Raw genomic sequence first — 15,173 nt, 5'->3', positions numbered from 1 at the left:
GGGTTTTGTCTGTTCTGCTCGGTACTTGTACTATATTGACTGCGGATTGCTACTGAAAAGAGCACCAGGGACTGTTGCATTCTGTTGATGGACGTGAGTAATACCAGGCGTACGAACTCCACCCAGTTTGTTGCAGACCCATATGCTCATCATCTGTGGACTCTGTGGAGAGGGTCCCTGCATTCAGGTTCCTGGGCATTGAGTTGGAGGACGACCTGACACCAAGGAGGTGCTGAAGAAGGCGCAGCAGAAACTGTACTTTCTGAGAATTCTCAGGAGAAACCAGCTCCCCAAGAATCTGCTCCAGTGGCCTTTTGCCACTGTTCCATAGAAAGTGTACTTACGTGCGGACTGTGGGCGTATTACGGCAGCTGCACAAGGTCATCGGGTCAGCTCCACACCCTGGAACAAATTTACACCTCACGATGGTGCAAAAGCAGCAATCGACATTTCACAGGACTAATTACACCCCAGTCATCGCCACTTCCACATACAGAGCAATGCAATCCAGGACAAACCGGCTTTTACGCAGCTTTTATCCAGAAGCAATCCAGATTCTACACTCAAAATAAACTGTGCAATACCAACTCGCTACGAGAAGTAATGTGCAATATCTTTGCACAACTGTAAAAATGCACTGCAATTGTATATTTTTGGTACATTTTTTCCAGTGTAATTTGTATATATTGTGTTTATTACTATTTTATGTCTTTAAGTCTTTCTTATTTCCTGTCTTAACTAATATGCTTCACACTGAATCAACTGCACCTTAAATTTCATTGTTCTTTGAGAAGTGACAATGACAATATTTAATCTTAAAAAAATTGCATTACAGAAAGATTTAGTTAATTTTTCATTTACTAAAACTAGGCAAAAATGTCATCAGTTTTGACTAGAATGAAAATATTCATGGGTAATTCTGACTAAAATAAGAGTTAAATGCTTGACTAGACTAAAATGGCAGCTGGACAGAATGACTAGACTAAAACTAAAATTAAAACAGCTGTAGTAGATTTCTGTAGCTCAGAGAATGTCAGTGTGCACCAGCCTTCTGAGATTTGAAGGCACACACACACAGACACACACGCACGCACACACTGCTGTGCTCTGGGATTTGGGATGTTAAATTGTGTAACCTTTTCTTTTTTACTCTTGCCTGCAGAGAGAGAATACTGCTTCTCAGGTGCTGCATTTTCTAGTGGTTTCTGACAGTACGGTTGCATGAGCCTATCAAAAGCATCTCTGTGGGATGGCCAGTGCTGGATCGGAGTGGGAGCGGTATCGGTGGGATCGGTGCTCGCATCCACTGTATGAGCAAAGAGAAGCTTTCACACACACACACGCACACACACACACATACACACACAGACAAAATATGTAAAAGGACGAAAGCAAGAGGATCTCACAACTTTCATCTCAGAACGAGTGAAAAGCTTGAAGTCAAGACGAGCGTATAAAGTTTGTGAGGGGAGGGAAAAATACATGCACATCCTGAGCTGGTGAAATGTTTGCTTTTTGACTTTCGAGAGTCTAGAAGCATCTACTCTCACTTGGATACTCCTGCGTGGCAAAAACACACATCTTCTGGGCTTAAGGGTGAGTTTCCTGCTCAGCAAGTGTAGCAGTAGATCTTTTGAGTAAGTTGCAATTTATACACACACACACACACACACACACACACACACATATATATATACTGAAAAGTATTTCTTAATAGTTCTAACGAAAACATGGGTTCTTTCAAAGAAAGGTGTCAAAATAGTTGTAGGACATGCATGAAGAAGAAGACGTAGATCCTGTTTCAGTTGCACATTTTCCGCATCCACACAATATATACACATGCACACACACTCAGTATGAGTCCAATGAGTATTGCTTCTTGTATTTGGGGGTCTTGCTGGTCAATACTGATCAGAATCCTGTTTTTTTTTTCCGCTCCGTATCAAATTGATTGGATTTTATAGATTTTCAGGAAATGGTCATTATTGAATAATAAGGAGGAATGCATATTTGCGAAACAATGGTATAGATGTGACCTCATCTCACCACAGTAGCAATGGGTATAAAGGGACTTTATACCAATCCATTGGTATGGATTAAACCCTGCCTTAAACCTTGCTGCAACTGACCGCAGGTGACAACATCTTAGTGATTTGGATAGATTACTGCACTCTTTACGAAGGTTTGACCTCTGAACTTCCTTTATATTCAAACTTCCTCTGAAGCTCGGTAGTTACTGTCAGGATCCGGTCCGAAATGGGGGTTACTCCGGTCCGGATCAGGATCAAGATCCGGACCGGAGTTTAATTGTTGTCCTGTGTAATGTTCCCTAATCGTTTTCACCTGTGTTAATTGTATAAAGCTGCCCTGTTCGTTTCTGTCCGCTGTCAGGTCTTTGAAATTATGTTCCGTGTTCACCAATGTCTTCGTCTCGGATGTCTCCCCTGTCCTGTGATTCAATAATTAAACCCCGGTTTCGTGATATCAGGTGAAAGCGTCCTCCATTCCTCGTCATTCCTCGTCACTCCACGTCCTCCTCTCCGTTCACCCGCCGCGTCATGCCCGCATGGACGTGACAGTTACAAGGAAAAGTCCCCCTGGAGACACTCAGGTTTAAGTGTCCTGCTCGGGGACACAATGGAAGTAAGTGGGGTTTGACAGGCGCCCGGGGTGCAGTGTGTGGGGACGGCGCCTTGATCAAGGGGACCTCAGTGCCACCATGATCGTTCGGGATTCGAACCCACAACGCTGAGTGTGCATTACCAAAATCCAAGGGTGGTTACAGAGTATTGGGGACATCGAGAATGTATGACCTCATTCTAGTGGCAACAGCAAACTGTCTACAGTGGCGCGTATTAATTTTGCCCTTTCATTACGCGAGTAGGTAAGCTTGGCTCCAATCTTCTCGGCATCAGTCAGATTTGAGGACAGGTTCATTTCGAACTCATTTGCAGAGATGAGAGACCAGAGTTACAATTATATCAGAGCATAGCAGGTAAAATGGCACGGTGTGTTCAGCCAATCAAACAGGCTTTTGCTGCATCAGTAAATTTCCACGCTGGAAGTCCAGACTGGAATGCACTGTAGGGGTGACCTTTAACCTCTGTCTGACACATGAAGAGTAGTTTGGCAGGGGAGGGTCTCAGTTTTCCTCTCCTAACAACAGCTACTGTAAAGAACAGCATGGTGTTCGTCATTTATCTGGTTTGCAGAGCAGAAAATGTATAATGAATAATGCATCGGGGGCTTCATTATTGTATTATTCTGCATGTCTCCATCCCACCATCTTCCTCGCCCTCCCAGCAGAGGACCCTTTATCAAAACAAATAGCCAAAGCGGCGCTGAATTATTCACACTTCAATTAGCACCGCAGTAGAGGTCTCCCCTCACGACACGAGACCAGGAAGAATCTGCCACAGAACGGCAGAAGCTGTGGTGAGGAACGCCGCCTGACTCGGCCTGAATACAAAAACATGGCGGCGGGAGGGGGCGCGTAATTAATAATACAGTCGAGTTAGGAAGCAATTAACCTACATTCGAAATCTCGCAGTGGGCTAAGCGACTGCTGTCGAACTGGACCAGCATGCTGTGCGGTGGGCGCTGCTACGGGCTACAGCGGCGTCTGCAGTAACGGCACTAACTGATGATGATTCTCCATATCGATATCGTACAGGCGAACACACCATACGATCCACACGTTGATATTTATTTACACGCTTTCATCAAGGAAGGTGGGGGTCTGATGCCCCCCGATATGGGGTCTTAGGGGCATTTAGACATGCTGATGAAAATGTGTTAAACATTCATGTGCTGGGAGGACAGAGTTTAGGTTTGTCCTTCTTTTTGTCCGACAATTCGTAAATAATTAAATATGTGTAAATTCACGTTTGTGTACAGACACACACACACAAACACATGCCCTCCATCATGGTAATGAAGGTAGAGCGGCTCTTTTATATTCAACCAGTCGTGTGATGAGATGCGATGAAACCGAGTATAAATGCGTCCAACTTGCCTGCATCAGCGTTTCAGACTTGTAGTGCTTCCTTGCGACCATCTGCCCAGAATCCAGGAAATGCACACGCAGACATTGCACCATTGTACCACCATGCCAGAGTAACACAAAATGCTCTAACTTATTTTAATAAAATGGCAGAGTTCATTCATTTGAGGCCCATGAAAGGGATCTAGTTTATTCTGGATGGTGACCCCCGTTTTACCTGCACTGAGCACGTTCACGTATGAAACTGCACCGCTTCCATATGTATGTGTCTCGGCATATTAACATAAAACTTTTACACGTCCACACTGCCCAGGTTGCGGTGCCAAAAGGTGCTGGCAAACGAGGAGAAAACCTGTGGGAACACTGGTCCAGGGTCTGGACAATGTGGAATATTTATTGGGTTTCCATGGAGATATGGTTACGCTAGGTCAGAACATTGGTCTTGGAGTGTGTTTAACTTATAATGAGGACCTGTCCCAGGATGTGATTACTGAGTTCAGGAGAAAAAGGGAAGAGAACATCCACACGTATGGGGAAGCAGTGTAACATGTGGAGAGCTTCAATTTCCAATAAGGTGGACCGAATTCCATCGAGAAGATCCTCAGCAACCGAATCGCTTCAGCTGAGTGGTGAAGGCAGCTTATTGACCTTGAGCTTTCAATCCTCAACACCATATATGGTAGCAGGCGAATAGCAGCAGCACTTACACAGATAGTTGCAGAAATGCTGCTATCAGGAAAACCGTTCAGAACATCAAGATCCAGAACCAGAGGGGTGATGAGCATCTTCTAATCCCATCAGACCACTGAGAACTTGGAACACGGAACCTACCAACCTCGGGAACTGTGTGGCCTGTGTGTGACAGCCTTGTACACAGTTTAGTATATGAAGATACACAGCCATTATTACTTCATATCTTACATTCTTCCGTTTCTATTTCATGCAGAAAATGCAAGAAGAAGTTTAGCTGTTAAAATGACAAAAAACACGATCCTGGTATCATTTAGAACTTTCTGCATGTCCCTGTCCTGGAGGACAGACTGAGGGCCGCATCAGTGCAACCGTCTCGGTGGAATTAAAGGAGACAGGAAAGTTTAAGAACTCAGATTGCCGACATTCGGGGGCTTTAGAAGAATTACCCTTTTTCAGCCTCTCCAATACTCATTACAGAGTCATTACCGGAGATTTCTGGAACCCCACACTTGTCCAAGCGAGAAGCTCCCAGATCCACCTGCCAAAAACTCAATTACCGCCCACCATACGCTCCGGGGCGACCCAGGCCTCCCTGGGAGCGGCCAAACGCTCCGAGCAGATGCAGCATCCCGGCATGCCTGTCACCTCTGTGGGCCGGAGGAGGAATGAAGCGCAGAGGCTGGCCAATAAGGACACCGGAAACGAACCCGCAGGCATGTGCAAATTGCCAGAACTGAGAAGCAACACAAGCGAAGTCTTCTGGACACACGCTGCTGCAGTCCATTCCCTTTTACAGGGCTTTATTCACGGAGGCATAATGATAAGGGGGACTTTGCATTTTCTCCCATGATGCAGAGGTGCTTCTCAAGCACAGAAATAAGATTTGAGCTGCATGTCGCATACAATGCAGTGCTACACTAAACGTAGCTTCATTGCCACAGTTTCTTTTTTTTTTTTTTTTTGATAGAAATGGTTGTACGCAGAACGCATGAGGCCGAGTGCGCTGCATTGCATCATGGGTTAGAACGCGATTCGGATCAGCCCATGCAGTGGTGCAAGAAGTTAGCGACCGGGGAATTCCACACTGAATCCAAGCTCAACTCTGCTCAACTCTATCCATCAATAACAATTGCAACAAAACACACACACACACACACACAACAGAAATGAAGCCTCGAGACGCCGGGTATTTCTGACCACATCGCACTCGATGAACAGCGACGCTAATTAGTCCGAGCTTTTCCAGACTCATTTCACAGCTGATTGATGTTATTTTCCTGTCCGCAGACTTCATTTGGAACTGCTGATAATCTCACATTTCTAATATGCTTTGCCTCAGGCCAGAAGTATGAATTATGATGCACAAGGTATATTTTATCATATTTTACCTCCCCTTGTCATTTGAATCTTTTCTCACCTTTTATTGGACCCAAGGCAAAATTCTACTGGAGTAAAAGTAACATTCTCTATGCTGTTTAATTTTTTATCGTGTACTGTCCACTTTCTGCTGTGACAGTGTAAATGTCCCACTTGTGGGACTCATAAGGATCTTATCATCACTTTAAACTTACACTTGAGGAAAATACAAAAGTGTTTGCCTTCAAATGTACTTCAGTCTGAAAAGTAAAAGTACAGTGATTTATAATTATCACTTTTCATCACTTTCATTATTATTCTTGTGTGGTGTTCAGGTCTGTGGGACCGGTAATAATGGAAATTATTATTACATTTACATTTACATTTTAGAGCATTTATCAGACGTCCTTATCCAGAGCGACTTACAATCAGTAGTTACAGGGACAGTCCCCCTGGAGACACTCAGGGTTAAGTGTCTTGCTCAAGGACACAATGGTAGTAAGTGGGATTTGAACCTGGGTCTTCTTGTTCATAGGCGAGTGTCTTACCCACTAGGTTACTACCACAATTATCATTTATACCTGAGCTTCCTTGACCTCTGATCATTTTCTGTCAGGAGAAAAGTTGCCGAGGGGAATCGGAAGATGGGAAAGAGTGGAGCAGTTAATAGCATTTAAATTTATGGCATTTAGCAGGTCTTGATCTGGTGGTAAGTGGGGTTTGAATCTGTGACTTTGTGGCCTTTTGGCTCAGAGGTGGGTCTCTAAGCCACTAGGCTACTACCACTCACAACTAAAAAAGAGCAATGGAGCAGAGTTCTTGGCCCATGCTAATTCAAACCAGAAGCTCGTGACGTTTATTAAAAAGGCTCTTAAAAGCCAAAACGGATTTTCGGATTCTAAAATACTTGCGTCCACATGGGAGCATTATCTGAAGTGTTGTTGTCCACATGAAGACTTGGTAGTACTCTCTACAACATTCGCAAGATTCGGCCTTTTCTCTCGCAACAGGCTACACAGCTCCTTGTCCAGGCGACGGTCATCTCCAAACTCGACTATTGTAACTCTCTCCTGGCTGGAGCCTCTGCAGTCACCATAAAACCACTCCAGATGGTCCAAAATATGGCAGCCTGTCTCATCTTCAATCAGCTAAAATACACCCATGTTACACTTCTTCTTACCTCCCTCCACTGGCTCCCGGTAGCTGCTCGCATTGAGTTCAAATCCTTGATGCTTGCCTACTGTAATGGGCTGTAAATGGAACTGCGCCCTCCTACATCAATACAATACTAGCTAGCTACACTCCTGCACGCTCTCTCAGATCAGCAAATGAAAAGAGACTGAAAATTCCCTCTTCACGGGGTCTCCGATTCCAATCATCTCTGTTCTCCGTTGTTGTCCCTGGCTGATGGAACAACCTGCCCTCCTCCATACGACTAGCCGGGACTACCACCACCTTTAAGAAGCAGGTGAAAACCCTCCTATTCAAAAAATATTTCAGACAAATCTAACACACACGCACATGCAGACACACTGCACAAAACAATACAATTTTTTCTTCGTCTAGCACTTAACAATCTCCGAGCATGCTCCTTTCTGACAAGTTAGGCCTTATCAGGGTTCTTAGTTTTGTGAACTCAAAATTCTATAGAAATCGAACGAGAATTGCTGGTGTCTTCCTCATGTAAGTCGCTTTGGATAAAAGCGTCTGCTAAATAAAGTAAAGTAAAGTAAAGTAGTACCATCCCAGGTTGGTAGTAACCTAGTGGGTAACACACTCGTCTATGAACCAGAAGACCCGGTTCAAATCCCACTTACTACCATTGTGTCCCTGAGCAAGACACTTAACCCTGAGTGTCTCCAGGGGGGACTGTCCCTGTAACTACTGATTGTAAGTCACTCTGGATAAGGGCGTCTGATAAATGCTGAAAATGTAAATGTAAATGAAGATGCCTAGAATGTTATGAGCGCATTTTAACCCTCCTCCACACCTGTAGGTGGCGCTGTAACTACCCTTGTTTGGCATCCAGTTGTCCTCCGGTGGAGTAAAAATCAGACAGATATTTTTCATGTGGTCAGAGACCAAGTCCCTGGAAGCAGCAGAGAAAATAGGGGGAAACGGGGTGGAGGTGGCCATAGCACCGCAAATAATGGCAGCTCCTCTGCTCCTCCGGCTGATTTACACTCCCATCATTAAAAGAAAGCTACGTGCACCGAGCAAAAAGCAATTAGGCTTTTTTTTTTTTTTTTAATTCTGATGCACATAAAAGCAGATGCATAATTAAAATGCACACAAGTACAACACAGCGAGAAATTCATAGCCCACCCAATATACACATTATTTATATTGATACTTATATGATTATTATTGGGCACGTGCAGAGTGCTGGCAGACTGCAGCGACGCCATAAACAAGAACGCTGCGCTATCTGTACGGCCTTTCCAACATCCCTACAAACAAAGGACTCTGCTGACTTCAGGAGAAGCAGGTGTGAATGCGAAGAGGCCGGCGGGAGAGGTTAAATGGTCCGGAATGGCTGTTTAAAACCCGCCTCAGTTGGCGCTCAAAGAGCAAATTATCAGCAATAGAAAAGCCGTCAGGCTTCACAAAATGTAGTTTAAGGAATTCTGTAAGACATGAGGAAAGTCCTCACGAATGAAAGAACGTCTTCAGCTCCAAGGCCCTTATCGGAGAGCCAGGTATAAAAGTTTGGTGAGGCCTGAAGGTTGGAGTCAATGCATTTCTGCTGCTGAAAGGCCTTTTTTTTGCCAAGGTGTGAACTTGAAGTATTTTTTTATTTATTTTTTACGTGGGCATTAAAGCACGAGCTCTTGTAATATGGCTTGCTGTCAGTTGTTACTCATATTAAATAGTTGCTGTATAAGATGTTCAGACGTTTATGAGTGACTGCGGTGATTAACATGTTTCGGCTGGTGTCATGGCACCCGACCCACCCAGACGTGGGCAAGGCACCATTAAACATCCGTTCGCCAGCTTGCATCCTCACCCGCTCTTCAGTAGTGAATTTGTTCCTCTGTACCTGCTAGCTTTTTCCTTGCCATTGATCACTTGTTCGTGACCATTCTCTCGTAATATCTTTGCCTGTTCTTGTTAGACCTCGAAACCGGGCCGAGCTTTGCTCCTGGACTGCTTCCTGCCCCTATGCTCTCCCAGCAGTACAAGCGGCATGAGACCTGTGCTCAAATGCACCCCCTAGATATCCCAATGACAGTAAGAGTGGGCCAGAACGAGGTGCAGCGGAACGCATGCCTGTCCAGGATGTCATCAGGCAGCTGCAACGAGGGAAGGCCCCAAAACAGCTGGGGAGAGGGGTCGAGGCGATCTCCATGCACGTCTCACTGGACTTCGTCACCAGCGTCCCGCTCTACAACAGATACACCCCCATCCTAGTCATGGTGGAATGGGGGCCCCAGTTTATCTCTCAATCATGGAGACAGGTCTGCAACACTGAACACTGAAAACACATGACAGACAGAAAGTATAAATCAAGAGGTTGAAAAATACCTGATGTGCTACTGTGCCACCCAACCTGGCCATGAACTGGACCACCCCATGCTGGCGTACATCAAGCAAATATAACTAAAGATGACTAAAATGACTGACATCACTCAAGAACTGTCAAGGGGATGTTAGCTGAGAAAAAATGTTGAAATCGTAAACAAATTCCTTATCAAATGACTTTTATATATATAATTTACAGCAATGCAGCTTTCACCGCACCACATAATGAAACCAGATAAAATTCCAAGAGCAGCTCTCCAGAAGAATCAATACACAAACACAAAGTCATTTATACATCATTTTATTTCTTTTCCAACTTGTGGCAGTGGGTTTTAATAAGACGTCTTACAGAAAAAAGGAGGTTATACTTCCCACACCCACCACATTATATATATAATATTATATACTATAATTACAAGGTAGTTACAAGGATGCAAAATTAAAACCTGTTACACTGGTTACAGGACAGGAAGTCGTTTGCTGTCGTAAGGCCTGATCTCGGAGCTGCGTGATTTTATAGTCAATTTTCCAATTTCCGCAAGGTGTCAAAGATCCACATGTTCACTGTTACAGCCCATACTTTTCAAAATGGGGTGGGGGGGCATTGCAAATACGATTTCACAGCAGCGATCAAAGGGACATGCTTCATAATTTCACTCTGCAAGGAGAACATGTCATTTATAATTCATTTCCTTCTCTTCTATAAAGCTCACATTATAGGTACCTCTAACTGGGCCACTTATATTCTTGTTAGGTGTAGGACACAGCATCTCCATTAAAAATGCCTGCATTCCTACGATCATTTTTTTTAAGAGCGTAAGAGATAGACTGAGGTGCCACCGTCCCCTCACACTGCCCCCGGGCGCATGTCCAGGGGTGATGGTTAAAAGCAGAGGACACGTTTCGTTGTGTCACCGTGTGCTGTGCTTCACCTTCACTTCACTTTTCAGAGAGATTAAGATTTAAAGAGGGGAGCGACATCTTTATTTATGAGACGCTTAAATATGATCACACACACATCTAATTGAAGGGAGAGATCTATGGTCTTTAAACACGTTCAAAAAGCATCCCTACCCAAGACGTCGAACCCCAACTGGTTTAATTTCCCCGGCTTGGGCCAGGCATATTAATTGAGTCTTACCAAGAGAGGAGGCTGCATCCCATTTTTTTTTAAAGCCATCAATATTTTTTATTAACATTTGATTAATGAGGAAAGCCCTATGTATACGAATCCAATTCCTCCTTCTCTGTTATCTTATACCTTTGATTGATTTTCTGCCCAACCACTCGCTCCAAACGTCTTCACCACACCACCCTAATTGCATTCTGGCTGTTCACTGAAGGCCTGATGCCTGTTCATTCATGGCATTGATTTGAATTATAACCTAATGACAGCATTATGGGCGTCCCACGGGTCCCGTAGCTGGACACGGTTTGAATTGCAAGTGCTCACGTTCCTTTAAATATTCATTTGGATTGGTTTAATTAAGTTGTCAAAGTTGAGCATACATGACACTGTACAGTGTCTCCAACCCAAAGCACATTAAAGCACATGCAATGCTAACAAACACATGCACATCTTTTGATAGGTCTGTTGCACACCCACAATCAGATTTTGAACGGTACATAGGCTGACTGTAGGTTGGCATGATATGATGGAGACCTGTCATAGATTTGATGTGACCATACCACCAGACCCCCTAATCGCCATCCAATTTATCCAATCTCACCTGCAGAGCTTCAGCACAAAGAATCTCATCTTCCATCTGAATCCTCTCAATGTTGGTTCTACCGGCATTATGATGATTTAAGAGATCTGAACTTAAAGTTTGGGGTGAACTGGACCAACAAGTGCTAAACACTGCTGGGAACTCCTTCAAGACTGTTGGAGAAGCATTTCAGGTGACGACCTCTTGAAGCTCATCGAGAGAATGCCAAGAGTGTGCAAAACAGTAATCAGAGCAAAGAAACTAGAATATAAAACATGTTTTCACTTATTTCACCTTTTTTTGTTAAGTACAAAACTCCACATGTGTTCATTCATAGTTTTGCTCCTCAACAACATGCCATTTACATTTACTCAGGGTTAAGTGTCTTGCTCAGGGACACAATGGTAGTTTGAGGGGCAGCGGTGGCCTAGTGGTTAAGGAAGCGGCCCCATAATCAGAAGGTTGCCGGTTCTGCCAATGTGCAAAACACCGTCCCCACACACTGCTCCCCGGGCGCCTGTCATGGCTGCCCACTGCTCACCAAGGGTGACGGTTAAATGCAGAGGACACATTTCACTGTGTGAAATGTGGGCCACCACCACTGTGGGTCTCCATGTTGAGGATTTCCCAGATTCATTGCGCCTGGGACGTGGGTCGTATGCAGCGACAGGAGCCGAGTGCTGCTCCACAATATCAGTTTGCGGACCAACATTTGCAGCTGATGGTTGATATATGCCTCTGTCCTCACCAGGACCAGGACAAGCACGCAGCAGGGAGGACTGAAAAGAAGTAAACGTTAATGGCAGGGTGAGATTCCAGCAAGAGGTTTGCCAAGAGGCAGAAGCAAAAATCTGCTGCACTCCATGTTAGCCCATTCCAGTGCTGACCCTCCGTGGATGGGGTTCTTGGTGGAAAATGGATTGCTCCATGAACGTGTGGCCTCCTCCAGGCATTCCGGGAAAGCCCACAGGATCTGTCAGGCTGAGAAATTCGCCTTCGGCAACCGCTTGCCCTTGTAGCGAGATGTGGTGTCCACTCTGAGGACTTCGGGCCATGGGATGCCCAGCTTGGCAGCTGCCCCTTTGGCAAACGTCATGCAGGTCCATACTGTCAGTCTCACCTGTCAATGTGGCTGCACTCGTCCATCGGCCTCATGGGCTTCTCGTCTTCCTCGTTGAGGAAGGTCGTACGCTAGCTGTGAGGCTGTGGTCCGTTTTGCCCAGCAGTGTAGAAACGAGTCTTCGTGTGTGGGGGGGGGGGGGGGGGGGGGGGGGGGGGGTTACTCCCAGACTGAAGCAGTGACGCACCATCATGGTGCATTTACTCGGTGCGACGCCCACAGGGAGGTACCGAAAATTCATGATTAAAACAGAACCTCCATATCAATATCTGAAAATCTATACAGAAGAGGTCTGAAGAGTCAAAATGAAGAGTGCACGTTATTCCATCAGTACAGCAGAACATCTTCCAGTTGGGGGAAAAAAAAGCAGAAGACGGAGCAAAGGTCAGGTCAGCGGCCCTGCTGCTCCTCCTCTGTATGCAGTCAATATGGTGCAACAATAAAGGAGGAAAACCCTTAACTCCCCTCTGCTTGACAATCGGCAGGGGGGGTTCCAGTCTAAACCCCTCCTTTATATTCGGCTGAAAGCACGAAGATGGATGTTTGGTCAGCTGAGGTGGAGGGTTTTTAGCTGCCGACCTCTCTGAGATTTGCCGCTGATCCATCTACCCGCAGGGATTTGGACGGGGATGGAGTACGCTGGCCAGAAACCTCGGGGGATGTAAGGTCATTTTCCACCTAATTCCAGAGGAACCCGTTTTTTGCCCGTGTGATCTATGGAGGTCTGGAACAGATCAGGATGCAGATCATCTAAAGGAAGAAAGTGAGAGTTTGAAAACCCCGACCAGCCTCCCAATACAATTTCACAAAGGACACGTACTTCTATATATATGTTGATAAGATCTGGAGTTTAAGATCTGGAGTTTAAGATCTGGAGTTTAAGATCTGTCGCGTTCTTCTCTATCTGATTAACTGATTAGAGGTTTGGTGATTAAGTAGAAATCATCTGAGACACATCAGAGGCTGATGAGTTGGGACTTGAGCGTAGTTTCTGAGCATAGTTTTACTGGGTTGCTTTACTGCGAAAGTCCTTTTGTATTTGCTGTTCCCATAGATGTAGATGTCCACAGCACTAAGAGCTCAGAATAAATGGCCGAGTAGATGACCGAAATGGTGCATAAAGTCAAAAGCACCTCCATGCATGTGTGTTCCTGCACCAGGCTGCTTCTAGGAATGTGGCAGTTCAGCGGCCCTGGACTCTGTAGGGAATTCATTAGCCTTTTTCTAATGGTCCTTGAAGGATAAAGAAAATGCAGCTTTGTGCATTTAGACAGCAGATCCCCTTTATCCCTCTGGTGCCTTTTGTCCTGATCCTGTCTGCAAGTGTAGAACAAAAAAGTACACCAGACATGATGAGTCCATTTCTTGGGGCGCAGTCAACGCAGTTAGAAGCGGAGGCCGATGGAGCGATTGGGAAGACACGAGATGACGCAGGACAGGCACACGGGAAGCAAACGGATGAACTGGTGACCTGATTTGACGCCGTGTCTTCACAGTCAGTGGAGCAGGGATGCCAAGCAGCATTAATATTCGATTATGTTTGATTTTTTCTTTTTTTTTTTTCTTGCTCTTCCTCATCATCAAATGATGGTGTTAAGATGATGGTGTCCGCTACGTAAAAAAAAAAAAAGTGATGTAAGAGTGTGTATGCATGTCCTCAAATTTCATCAGAAAGACAGGAAAATGTTGGACGTTTCAAGCACGAAACTAGAAACCATGATTGGTTGCCACTCATATGCTCCCTGCATGACAGACACGCCCACCCCCAACAGTCCTAATAAATTCATATGGTGAATTTACTATTAAAAACAGACTGTTTATAATACCATGTTCTCTCTAAGATCTCTGAATATGTTTTATATGTTTTATTGTAGAAGCTGATGCTACAGAGAGCATCAAGCCATTTCATACACACCCGTCTCCCAAGCAGACCAACAAACCACAAGAGCTGATCAAAAATCCAGAACTTCTCATTGGCCGACAGAGAGATATTCATCACATACTTTATATTGCTTCATACTGCAGGCTGATGCTCTACTGAAGAAGCTGCTGAGATGTAATTGCAGGGAGGTGAGGCCACAGATTAAAAAAGGCACACAGAGTGAAGCTTTTATCTCTTCAGGAGATGCTTTTGCACAAGCTGAGTGATCTGCCGAGAAGACAAATGACTGAAACAGAAGCAATTTGATGGTCAGGCCCAGCGAGTGATTTGTCTAGTTGAGCTGCAGCCCTTTGATCTTGAGTTTTAGAAAGCCATTAACGGTTCCTTTTCACACCGTTGCGTATCTTCGCTTTGCTCGCTGTCTTTTCCTCAGAACGTCTGTGTGGATCAACATACTGTTAAACCAGATGGCGTTGAAAACAGAGTGAAAGATTCAGAATAACTGGGATGCTCTGCAGCCGCCGCTGTTATGCAGCAACGTTTCCCCTCAGAGCTCGCATACTTCTCGCACAGTAACTCCTGTGGATCTGCATGCTTCGTACAGCTCGAGGAGTGAAGGCAGAAATCTTTCCACTTTTGTACGTGTACTGGCACTAAAACGGCTTCAGTGTACTTGAACCAGGCTGGTGATAAAAAGAACCAGAGGTCAGACGATTAATCGGGTGATTAGTGCAATATAAAAATCACCGGCCTATTGAATAAAGGCATTTAGTGAAACTTTAAACATTGCATGTTTTTCCATCGCATTTAACATGTATTTGTAATATTATAAACCAAATTGCATCCACATACAGTACAGGCCAAAAGTCTGGACACGCCTTCTCATTC

This window comes from Denticeps clupeoides, chromosome 18 (assembly GCF_900700375.1).
Source record: "Denticeps clupeoides chromosome 18, fDenClu1.1, whole genome shotgun sequence".
Classification (NCBI taxonomy): domain Eukaryota; kingdom Metazoa; phylum Chordata; class Actinopteri; order Clupeiformes; family Denticipitidae; genus Denticeps; species Denticeps clupeoides.
Note: the sequence above shows the minus strand (reverse complement) of the source record.